We start from the raw sequence: 12,871 nt of genomic DNA, 5'->3' as shown, positions 1-12,871 counted from the left end.
CACCAAGTCAACCAGTAGGCAAGCTCTCCCAAGTTACAAAGGACCTAACAAAGAAATGACAAAGAATGAAAATGTCCAACTCAAGATATAAGATGGAATTCGCAGAACTGTCAAAACTCATCAACAAGGCGAAAATAAGTGATATTCGAAATTATAACGTGAGAAAAACTGAAGAAGCAGTAAAAAATTAACGCAGCATGAAATCAGTGAGAAGCAAACTTGGCATAGGACAAACCAAGATGTATGCACAGAAAGATAAGCAGGGCAATATCATCAGCAATCTCGAAGGTATAATAAAAGCAGCGGAAGATCTCTATACTGACCTGTACAGTACTCAGAGGACTCAGGAGTACTCTATTTGAAACAATAATGAACAGAATACGAAAGCTCCTCCTATAACTAAAGATGAGGTGAGAAGGGCCTTGCAATACATGAAACGGGAAAAAGCGACAAGAGAAGATGGAATAACAGTCAATTTAATCATACATGGAGGAGACATAATGCTGGAAAAACTGACGGTTCTCTATACGAAGTGTCTGTGGACTGCAAGGGTCCCCGAAAACTGGAACAATGCAAACATTATACTAATCCAGAAAAAGGGAGACGTTAAAGAACTGAAAAATTATAGGCCTATTAGCTTACTCCCAGTATTATATAAAGTATTTACCAAAATAATCTCCAATAGAATTAGGGCAACACTGCACTTTAGTCAACCAAGAGAACAGGCTGGCTTCAGGAAGGGACACTCTACATTGGATCACATTCATGTCATTAATAAGGTTATCGAGAAATTCGTAGACTACGAGAAGCTTCTCTATATAGCTTTCATGGATTACGAAAGAGCATTTGATTCAGTAGAGATACCTGCAGTCATAGAGGCATTGCGTAATCAAGGAGTACAGACCACTTATGTAAATACCCTGGAAAATATCTACATAGATTCCACAGCCACCTTAATTCTACACAAGAAAAATCCGAAGATTCCTATAAGGAAAGGGGCCATACAAGAAGACACAATCTCTCCAATGCTATTCACTGCGTGCTTGGAATAATCTTCGACATAGGTGTCTCTAAGTTGCACACGCGCTAGGCGACCTAGCGAACGTCTTTCTCCTGGCACGATAAGCTGGCGAGGAACGAGGTGGGACGTAGCCACCTAGCGAGCAGAGCACGAAGCGCACCTTACGCACCCTCTCCGGTGCTGACGTCAGAACACGTAACGAGCGCGCGCGCGGCTATTGCGGGCAAGCGAGCGAGCAAGCAGGTGAGCGCCGGGAAAGAAGAAGCGAGAGAGGAGGGAGTGACGTCACATCTGCTCTGCTAGGCATATGTTCAGTCTATGCAAGGCAACTTTTTCCACTAATTAGCCGATTCAATATCACACCACCTTTCTGTGTGTGACGTCATGACGTCAATAATTCCGCTATCTGCTTCCGGGTTTCCAGGGATTTCGCCTAAGTCATGCTCACGTGGCGGGTATCTAAAGTCTACGATTCTGTGCTTTGGTGTGCGGAAATAACTGCTTTCTAATTAATTCTAATTATTCCAGACACTTCAGTCACTCAACTTGTAAGTAAACTTATGCTCTGATATATCATAAGGAAACCCATGAATTTTGTACTGTACTATTTTTTTCTTTTGTTTGTTAAAATTCGTCGCCGGTCGCCTCAGGAAGTGAACCGCAAGGACTGCACAAGAAGCAAGAGTGTTACTCGATGCTCGTGCTACTAAATACTGCTGAAAACTGTGGCCTGTGGAAAATTGCCGCACTGTACTGCGGTACGACATTCTCTTTCTTGCCCGCTCTTAGTGGGAGGAAAACTTAAGCTTGCCGGGGCCTCTGCTTGTAAGCAGTGAAATCATCTTACAATGTAGAGCGTGATAAGTACTGTTGTGTTTGATAGTGTCCCACTCATAAAGGCACTGTGAAGTGCGCATGGGCCACAAATTGTTAAAGGCCGAGCGGCACTGGCTAGCAACAATCCTTTTGGTCTGAGTCATGAGCTCATAATAATGGGTCAATAAAGGTCATTCTACCGGGAACTTGTCTGCTCCTTCATCACGCTTAATGGAAGCATAAAACAAGCATGTCATTAAATGATCGTGTCGTGCCAATGTATGAATGGATGGATGGATGGATGGATGGATGGATGGATGGATGGATGGATGGATGGATGGATGGATGGATGGATGGATGGATGGATGGATGGATGGATGGATGGATGGATGGATGGATGTTATGAGCGTCCCCTTTGGAACGGGGTGGTGGGTTCCGCCCCCAAGCTCTTGCTATTATACTGCTTCATGTCCTACCTAGGTTAAAAAAGAGAAAACGAAGAAAAACACACGATAACTTCCCATAACCAAATTTTCTGACCCCCTATTGTGAACTTTGTTTTTTACGTCGTCGTTTTTTGTCGTTTCCCTACTTTTCTTCCACCAATCATCCAGTCACCTCTTACTAATCTCTGTTGCGGATATGTTTACTATCCTCCTGCTCTTGCTGAAGCCAAGGGCTTCAAGGAGTCCAGTAGTGCCTAAATCAACCGTTGGGCAGATATCTTCACATTCTAATAAAACATGCTCCATCGTTTCCCTAGGTTTGCCGCAGCAAGCACGTGCTTCTTCTGCGCACTTTTTCTAAGCAAGCACATGCTTCCTTATAAGTTTGTGTCTTAAGGCATCCTAATCTCGCTTTGAAAAATCCAATCCAATCTCCCGTAGGCGCCATGCAACGGCCGTAGAGCGCAGGAAGTCGCAAGAAATTGCGCCACCGACTGCGTAAATTTTGGTGGTGGCAGATGAATCAAACGACATTGCAGAAATGCCGGGTGCTTGGAGCGATTGGTGCATTCTTGCAACGGCTTACGCTGCTTATGTTTTGCAACTCCATCTGCTCTAACTGTATTAAAAATGCTACTGTCTGCAAATTGATCCCATACTTGCCAGATGAATGCACCAAAAGGTCCTGAATATAGCGCCGACGAAAAATTCAAGCGGCCATTTAGAATCAGAATACTCACACACAATTTTCAGGCAACTCTTCAACTCTGGTGCTCCTATGGAGCGCGGAAGGAGGAGCTCATTGGGGCGCCCTAGACATTGATGGTGATCATGATTTATTGGCTTCCCCTTTCAAACAAGTTGGTGAAATAGTCACTTAGCCTGCTTGAGCTGATCTCGTAATCTATACATGCTTATCAATCTAACATTTTGCCTACATCACCCTCATATTTTATCTCTTTCTTCAAACCTGTATGTATACTTTGGACACTTGCCTATTCCTGTAACGGATCCGGTTCTGTCCATCTCTTCCCAGTCTATATTTTTTTCTTTTTCTCCAATACTGTAAACGTCTCTAGCTTATTTCGACTGCTGCACGGTTAATGATTCTATCTGCTTTCAATCCCAGCGCTTCTGTAAGGAGCACGTTTCGGGCGACTCTTGCTGGACGAATGCATTCGAATTCCATTAGGATGTGCGGAATTTTCTCTGGAGAAAACACGGAGTTGCCGCGCCCACCCTCCGCACCCCCTTTGGCAGCAAGATGCGACGATCTCGCAGCTTTGAGTTTGTAACATGCTTATTAGTTACTACCCTTCGGCACGTTTTGTGTGTCACTCTTTAATATTTTTATACATATTTTCACGTACAAAGATCAAACACATTAGTTATGTTGTGGTTTACACGGGAAGCTATTAACTAGAACAACGAAAACTGTGGATAACCGTTGCTCCCTGGCAAAGTTATGTATTTATAGTATCTATAGCTACATGTATTAGCGCAGAAATTCAGAGTGCTGTATCCACTTTCTAGTCGATTTTCTTTTTTTGTCCTCGTGTTCATTTCAGCTCCGATAGCTACTATTAATTCACAATTCCAACTCACTTAGGTCAGCCCTATGTGAAGGTATGTACAACCGTGGATGATCGCTCTTTAGGCCAATCAAAAGGCAAAATCGTCCAAGGCAGACTTTATTTCGCAAATTTCTCATTTTCCCTTTCCTATTTCCTATTCTTACTGCTTCCCCCTTCCCTGGCGTAGGGTAGCAGAACAGGTACAACCTGGTTAAATCCCGCTTTTTCTTTTCTTTCTCTATTTGTTCTCTATTCCCAGAGTCCCCGCAACCAGCAATGTAATATCATCAAGAACGAAGTTATTGTTTTGATTTCACCGCATATTTTATACAACCTTCTCTGATCTAGGCGAGTTATTTCGAATAGTGGTTATTTTCCACTTCTCAGTGGAAATTCGTAGTAACTTTGTAGGATATTTTGTTCTGACCAGCTGTTGCCTTCTGCGAAGTTTGAATACCACTGAATATCAAGCAGCGCGAATAAGTTGAGAAGTCGAAAGCACGATTGAGCTTTGCCGATATTTTTTTCAGCCTTCCCAAAGAAGATTCACAACATGTAGGGAAATCAACAACGAAGTAGAAAAGGAAGCAACACAAAGACCGATGTTATGGTCTGTTACAGAAGTTATAGAAGTTATGTGCATAAAAAAAGTCAAGGACATCTCCATATATTGCCAAGAAATAAATTTTTATACCCAGATGTCGAATATCCTCCATTGCTGCTTACACTTCCAAAATTCGAATTGTTAGTAGACAGGATATCCAGAAAGAGTGAAATGTTCTTTGAAGCTGCTCAATAACTAGCACTTTACCAGATATATATGTGCTGTATTTCGGATACAAACATGTCTATACACATGGCTGCAGTACAGCAACCTCTTCAACCTCATCATTCATTCTACCGCACTTCAATAAACTACAGTCATTTAGGTTATCTCGTGCGACTTTGTCCACAACGGCTGAACTATTCGAAATCGTATGCATGATAAAATTTATAACTTCAGTAAGATATGCGCAAAAATGGGTCATTTTCAGCGATTCGTAGGCTGCCCTAAGATCACTTTGCAGCACAAAAGTAAAAACAAATCAGTGACAATACAATATACGAAACACTTAAAGACCTCACAGAGGTAAGAAAAGCGAAGCATGAAATATCATTCCAGTGGATACCAGGACATTGTCGCATTCTTGGGAACACAATGGCCGATGAAGCGGCACGACAAGCACACCTCAATGATGATGTGATTCCGCTCCCAATATCAAAGAACGAATTACGCTGCATCATAAGGGCAATGTCTTTCAAAACGTGTAGAAATACGTGGTTTCACTGGAATTGTGTCATATTGATCCGTTTATTCCTCTAGCGCCCCTTGCCTCTGGGCCCCGGCCGCAGGTCACAACTCCCTCTGTGTGCAGCGCCCGTCAAGGAGGGGCGCCTCGGCCGCGCAGCGGGTGCAGCGCGACATGAAAATAAAAAAAAAGACCAGTTCAGAACCCAACGCTGCCGGAGTTGGATCTTCCTCGCATTAGCTCCCACAGATTTGGTGAAATTCAAATTTCCATTTTCATTAGACAGAAATATGGAAACCCTTATTCATCGATTAAGGCTAGGCACTGCCTACACAAAACATTTCTTATATAGAATTGGCCGTGCGGGAAACCCTGAAATTGATTGTGGATTTATAGATGAAGATATACATCCCCTCCTTCTAGAGTGCGCACATCACGACACACCAAGACGCCGCATTAAATCAACTCTGATGACATTAGACCGCAGACCTTTCAGTTCAAAGAAACTATTGCGCCATTGGCCAGCAAGAGCCTTGCAGAAGAGCGCCTTAAAAGCATTAAAACCTTTTCTCGAAGACAGCGACATTGTCGGCTGTTATTAACGATTTGAATGTTCCTTTCTTTTGAATATCGATGTATATATGTATCTGTTGGTGGATTATGTTGCGTTGACTGCTGTGTTGTGATCCTATGTGATAATGCGTTTATGCGATGTATGCACCACCCGCTAACTAGAGAATGTATCATTTGTATATTTGAGACTTTCTTCTTCAGAACGCTGTAGTTATTTAACTTGTATATTCTATGTACCATATATATCTTACGTCATAGTGTTTCTGTGAAATCGTTGTTTGACAAGTTCTCGTGCTTGTATGAAAATGTTATTTGATATGTAATCTTGAATCGGGGTGTATGTTGTAGGCTAGACCTACGTCGTGCATGTTGTAGGTTGTAGCTAAGGATTAGCCGGCGTTTTAAATTGTGCGTCAACATCTCCTTCAGGGTTTCCAGTTTTGGCGATTTCTCGACATATTGACTACATTTAGCGGCTCCTGGCGAGCGAAAATTGTGCTTGGCGACTTGACTACTTTCTGGCTACTTTTGGCGGTGGAAATTGGTATAAGTAGTGGGCGAATCAGACTCCTCCCGATGGTCCCCTCGAAGCAACAGCCCCAAGCGTCAGATCATGACGGCCATGCTTTTGTGTCTCGCAAGCTCCGGAAGCAAATTTAGGACCTGTATATACACCATAGCCGCCATATGGTCAGCCAGCCTCTTGGACTTATCGTCCTGGGCTATCCAGGACTGACCGAGATGCTTCATATGCAACATTCGTTGGCTGAAATCAATGCATCGGGCAGTCCTGGAAGCAGCTCCCTCTGAGTAACAGGAATCAACCAATCTTAAATGCAATTCCTTTGCGCCTTTCGTGGTGCGGAAGCAAAAGGTGATGTCCTGACATCACCCCTGCCGACGGTCACGCTTACCTCTATGGAGAATCGCGAAGATCCTGGTGCTTGGTGCCAGAAATAACCGCAACAACCGAAAACGCATCATGGCAGCCATGACATTAGAGATAGCAATGTCTGTGTGACTATGCGACTGCGTACCAAGGAAAATAGAACGTGTGTGACGTCATACAGTTCGCACGGGAATGCTTGAAGTCATAGTGGTGCAAGGGCGGCGTGCAGCGAGTTTATGTACTGAAACTGGAGACACCGCTGTGGCTATGAGAAAGCAGGCAAGTGTGTCGCAGAAATTATCAAAGAACATCGGTTGGTCATTATGATAAAAATATGACACAAAATGTGATCACATTTGTTTTGTTATGGTATTTTTGTTTGCCATCAATGCAGCAGGAGCAGGCGTAGGAGCTGTGCGTTCTGCATGTTTATTTGATGCTGCCTTCAGTACCGCATTAGAACAACTCAATAACGTAAATACACAATTAGTTATGCGGGCAGAAAACTTTTTAATGTTTGATGCTCGAGAATTCCTTTATGAGCTGTAAAAGCTTTGACGCCGATTGCACCATGCACCCTGCATTTTTCCTCGCGACTGTCACATGCTCTACATTCAATGGTCAACTCCCTCCACCACATTTGGCACTGCTTGGTAAAGCAGTTTGACAACCACATTCGCTTGCTACAAAAGGCTAACCGCATGACCATCATCATCATCATCAAATGGCTACGAACGACTAGTACATGAGGTCCCACAGCAAAAAAATGTTTCAGATAAAAAGATCAGTGCGTTCGGTGAACTTGGGACGTGTCGATCTGTATTCGAAGAAGAGCACTTAACCATTTCAGCCAAAAGAATGCTGAGTTAGATAAGCGCTATAGTATTCGTGCTGCGAGCGCACCGCCGCTGGCAGGCAATGAGAATGCCAGCTCCCATGGTATCATCAAGTAGTAAGGTGGTCACGCTTCATTACGAATGTCCTTTCAATCTTGAGAAGTTTTTTTTTTCTTCTGTCTTGCAAGAGCGTTAAGAGATAATTTAGCCGCGTCTTGTGCAGGCAATAACCACCCTCTACGCTGTATCCCGAAAAAAAAAATTTGGAGAAGAGGACTACTGAAGTCCGTCAAAGCCAACAGTTAGGTATCCCGATGAATCAACACACGGACACATTTGCCTAATTAGCTCAACTACTTTCTTTTTATTGGATATACACGATGTGTGCACGCACTAGACACGGTAGCATAACCATTCTGACATTGACGCTACTGGTCTAAGCAGTCCCTCCCCCCCTCCTCCTTCTTACTGAGTGCGTTTGGAATATGTGATGTTGAGGATACTATATGCATGCATGTACAGCAGTCAGTGAGTGGCGCGATGAAGCAGCTGAAATGGCTGAAATGACTCCTGCCATCTCATCTCTTCTTTTTCCTCCTATCTTCTCCCTTATTCGCCTTTTATTTGAGACAGTGAAACACGTTCCTGCACTTTCTTCAAACCAACACAGACGTACACACGCGAGCACGCGCGCGCGATCGTAGTAGAACGGTAGAACCGCGGCTATGAATACCTGATGCCGACATTATAAAATCAATAAACAGCTTCATAAACGGTTCGTTTTATTCTTCTGGTTGTCTTCTTTTCTGTTCTTTTCATTGATTTTTTCGTAACGTTCTGTTTCCTAAGTGACGAGTACAGTTCGCGTGTCTTGACAGCGTCCGTTAATCCTGCGTCCCAGAATCTCATCAAATAGCAACCTTGGTAAGGAGCGCCATCGCTCGGGAAGGAAGCAAACTACCAGGAGCAGTGTTGCAGCGGCGCGGGAAAGGAAACGTTTTTAACGGCGTGAATGCCAAGATAGAAGGTTTTTTTCGCACCACTGTTGAAGGAGCTCTCATGTCCACTACAACTTCAAAGAGGGAGACAAACCAGCACACCGAGATGGCTGCTAAGGAACTGCAGGACGGAACATCGGCCGCATCGTGCATACACCAAAAGAACCGTATAGATTTTTTTTTCTTAAAATGGGGGGGGGGGGGGAGGGGTAGCGTATCAACCCACACAATTCTCCACTGCATTCCTGTGAGTGGCAAAAACAACAAATTTCTCTGGAATGAAGAGCTGCTCACTTCCCGTAAGCAACCTGCGGAGTAGAGGGAGCGTGACAAAATCTCAGTTCCTCGACGACACACAATTCGTCGCCTGGGCCTGTGGACCAATATTCAAAGAACTTGTGCCCTGTTCGGAATGGTGTCTTGCCGTATCTGCAGCGGGTAATCCGCACATGTTGCAATTTGGAGAGGATCAAAGCCTATGTGAGTGAAAATGCTTAGAGGCCGAACTAAAAGACTACCCGTGTAGAAGAACTAGAAGACTACCCATGTAGGGCTCAGGGAGAAGCATAGACAAGTCTTATTCACGTCTATCCAGGTTTCAGAGCAACGTGGATTACACGTGCATGCGAGTTGCTCATGCCGTCCATTAGCCTACGCGCGTAGTCTTCCAGTTGTTCGGCCTGTAAATTTATAAAATCGGGATTCACCTTCAGGTATGTACGCAACTATCACTGTTTCTCTCCGACTCCTTCTCTTTCCGTTCCTTCATGGACTCTATACCCCAGTGCAAGGTGGCAAACCGGACGTGCCTCTGGTTAGCCTCTCTGCTTGTCATCCTCTTCTCTCTTTCTATCTGTATATAAATTGCTCTACTAGCATGAAGTGAAGCTACGCAGCCTTTTTTTTTTTTTGTCTCCTTTCTTTGTCTCTTTTTTTATTCACTACTTCCCGGCAACGGGTGAAAGCTTTCTATGACATTTCAGCCAGTGTTACGCAGCCAAAGTCCATGTGCGAGAGCCACTGCTGGCTATACTGTCAAACATGACGATCGCTTTAATGTTGCAAAATGAAGCAGAACAATCCTTTTTTTTTTACTCGTACGAGAAGTTTCTGGAGCATTTGTATTTGCGTATACATAGGAGTGAAACATAAATTTACTAAATAATCCGCTCAAGCGGCTCACTTTCCACTCGCCTCACCACGAATTCGTTGTTAGCGTGCTGTTAATTATGCTCAGGATTGATGAACTTAAGAGAGCAGAAGCCTTGCAGTCTCTCTAATTTTACGACGAAGGAAGCGGCTCCGCGATAAAGTGCTTCTTCTTATCATTGGTCGTTGACATAGCAGACTATACGTAGAGCTAGTAAGGATACCTCGCCATGTAAACAACGGTTTATAATATGCGCAAACACACAAATTCTATTTCCTCTAGCAGCAGCCAAATCAAAATGAAGTTGCTACTTGTTTTTCACTAATCATTGCTACGTTTTGCCTTTTTAGACCAGAAAGAGGCCAAACCATTCCGGCCTCTTAACAGTGAGCGACAAGTTTTCCAACACTGTAGGCTATAACACGAGAAACTTGCTGCCGGCGACCCTGTCACCTGCCACCCTCGACGACCATCAACTGTTGAAAAAAATCTGTTCAACAAGAACTGGCGACTTGTTGGCCAGCACTTGGGCAACACGCTTTCATTCCAAGAAACATGACGGAAACATGAGGGCTTGCGGGAAGTACCGCTGTTCTCTTCCCCTAGTGTGATGTGAACACATTACAGCGAACAATTTTTATGGAAGGAGGAAATTAAGGACTCATAGCCTAGTTTTCATCGCCCATAATCGCAATGATGATGCAAGCAGCAGACTGGAGGAACTTGAAAGAAAACATTTCATTGCGGCTGAATGGCCCGCGTTAGGACGGGTGCTCCCTGAACGAAGGACAAGAATTTCCTACTCAGGTCATGTCATGAGCATGATGTCCCAAGAACAAGGTGCTTAAGGTGGGTTTTGCATATCTTCAGGTATTTAATTGTCCTGTCGGCATAATTAATTTTATTTTTTTTATTACAGGGTTTTACGTGCCAAAACCACTTTCTGATTATGAGGCACGCCGTAGTGGGGGACTCCGGAAATTTCGACCACCTGGGGTTCTTTAACGTGCACCTAAATCTAAGCACACGGGTGTTTTCGCATTTCGCCCCCATCGAAATGCGGCCCCCGTGGCCAGGATTCGATCCCGCGACCTCGTGCTCAGCAGCCCAACACCATAGCCACTGAGCAACCACGGCGCGTCCTTTTGGCATCTCTCTCGTACAACCACTAGGTATAAATTGCATGTATGTCAAAATGACTGAATAAGCTTTCGCGAGACACCTAAGTCACGATACGTTCGCATCCATTTGCCAAAGATGTCGCCAGTTTTGGTTACACCAAATAACATAGCTGCTATTCCTAACGCTTTTGTTTAAGAGGAGAAACGTGTCCTGACTACGTGGCAATTTACTACATCGTAGCTTTTGCTCTTGTGGCAAAGAAATTTGTCGCCAGTGCGGCAACTTGTGCATCTTGAAAAAATATATATATTCTCTAACTGAAACACGTGCCAACTTCCTCCCGTGCAATACACGAAGCCCAGACTAGGCGACCTTGCCAGGGGCTATTCCTGTAGGGCATACGGGCATGCAGATGCGCGCCGACAGCTGAGCCTCTTTACTCTCGGGAAACACAATCAGCAAGCGGGCACAGAAAGACATATCCTTCGCCTTGCGCTAGCTCGTTTAGGAAGCCCCGCCTCACCCTTTCACATCCCAGGTGAAGGGCCCATAGAAAGCTGCGGCTACATCGTGTAAATATTGATTGAAAGCATCGTCAAAGCTGACTTCGCCACAATATGAACGTTATGAGGAGAAGCATGTGTGTGTGTGTGTGTGTGTGTGTGTGTGTGTGTGTGTGTGTGTGTGTGTGTGTGTGTGTGTGTGTGTGTGTGTGTGTGTGTGTGTGTGTTTGTGTGTGTGTGTGTGTGTGTGTGTGTGTGTGTGTGTGTGTGTGTGTGTGTGTGTGTGTGTGTGTGTGTGTGTGTGTGTGTGTGTGTGTGTGTGTGTGTGTGTGTGTGTGTGTGTTTGTGTGTGTGTGTGTGTGTGTGTGTAGGCAAAGAGGAGAAAGAGAGAATTTACTGTCCCCTGCCTAGTGGAATCCATGAGTTTTTGAACAGGCCACTCTGTGATCTGAGCAGCGCCAGCAAATGTACGGATGATCTACTACTTGCGAGAAGCGCTATGCGTGTCAGAATGCGCTATGCGTGCCATTGATCACAAGAGTGATAAAAGAGTGATGGTGACTGCCAAATCGGGCATAAGGTTTATCGCTGGACATATGAAAGGACGTTACAATGGCGCAATAACATTGGCACGTGCGGTGATCGACCACAGCAATACGCGATAATAATCCAATTATCATTTCAGCCGTACATCCAGTGGCTCTGTATACAAGGTGGGTTCATTATTTGATTTCATTGATTTACTTTTTTTACGGCAGTTTACGCGTACAGAGCACCCTCTTCCGAGGTTTCGTAGAGCAGGAAATGCTTCAAGATAACCGCCGCATCGTAGTTCCGACTGGCCGTGTCATCATCATTCATTCTGCCCACGTAGCGGTGCGCGATCTAATAAAAGAGCAGCAGCCGGCCGGCACCTCGCAGCGGAACAAAGTGACCTGAAAAAGAACACAAAAGGCAGCGGCGCGTACGCACACATCCCACCGTCGTGCACTACTGCGCTACAAAGTGCCGCGCTGCTGCCGTTCGCCGCCGCGATCATCACGCCGCGCGCACTGCTGATCACTTGGTGGGCTGCTTAGTCACGCCGCCTGACGGCACAGAACAGCAACAGGTTGCGCTGAGGGCGAAGCGACTGCTTTCCTCCATGCGTCGCTGATCGTGTGAGAGCGGAGGAGGGTCTCGGGTACTCTATACCTGGAGTGGCGTTATGAACGTCGTAGTAAACTCTTTGGAAACTCTCTAATGGCTTAGGAAGTAGGTCCCGGGGACCTACTTCCTAAGCCATTATGTTCTCTTTCTCTGCGATGCTTCTTACTTATTAACTCATTAACTGTGTCTTTGCATACTAGAAATTAGAAATATTTGCCAGGGTTGTCACATGAAGGTGCTATAATATAGCTAACTTCCAAATCGTATATATCAACACATGTTTCAACAACTTTTCATGATCTTGAATTTGTGGGCGATCGAGGGCTCTTTTCTAGAAGCTTCAACGAACTTTGGCGTGTTCTAACAGCGCTCCAGAGGTTTCTAGTAAACTATGTCAAGTTGTAATTCGTTCTCAAGATAAGCTAATATGAAAAGAGAATACGAGAATAACAACGCACATCCAAGAGCAGATTTTCCAGCTCCGTCGGCTGCACATAGCAATGCT

This window comes from Dermacentor variabilis, chromosome 2 (assembly GCF_050947875.1).
Source record: "Dermacentor variabilis isolate Ectoservices chromosome 2, ASM5094787v1, whole genome shotgun sequence".
Lineage (NCBI taxonomy): Eukaryota > Metazoa > Arthropoda > Arachnida > Ixodida > Ixodidae > Dermacentor > Dermacentor variabilis.
The sequence above is the reverse complement of the archived record's forward strand: the minus strand, read 5'-3'. Positions refer to the sequence as shown.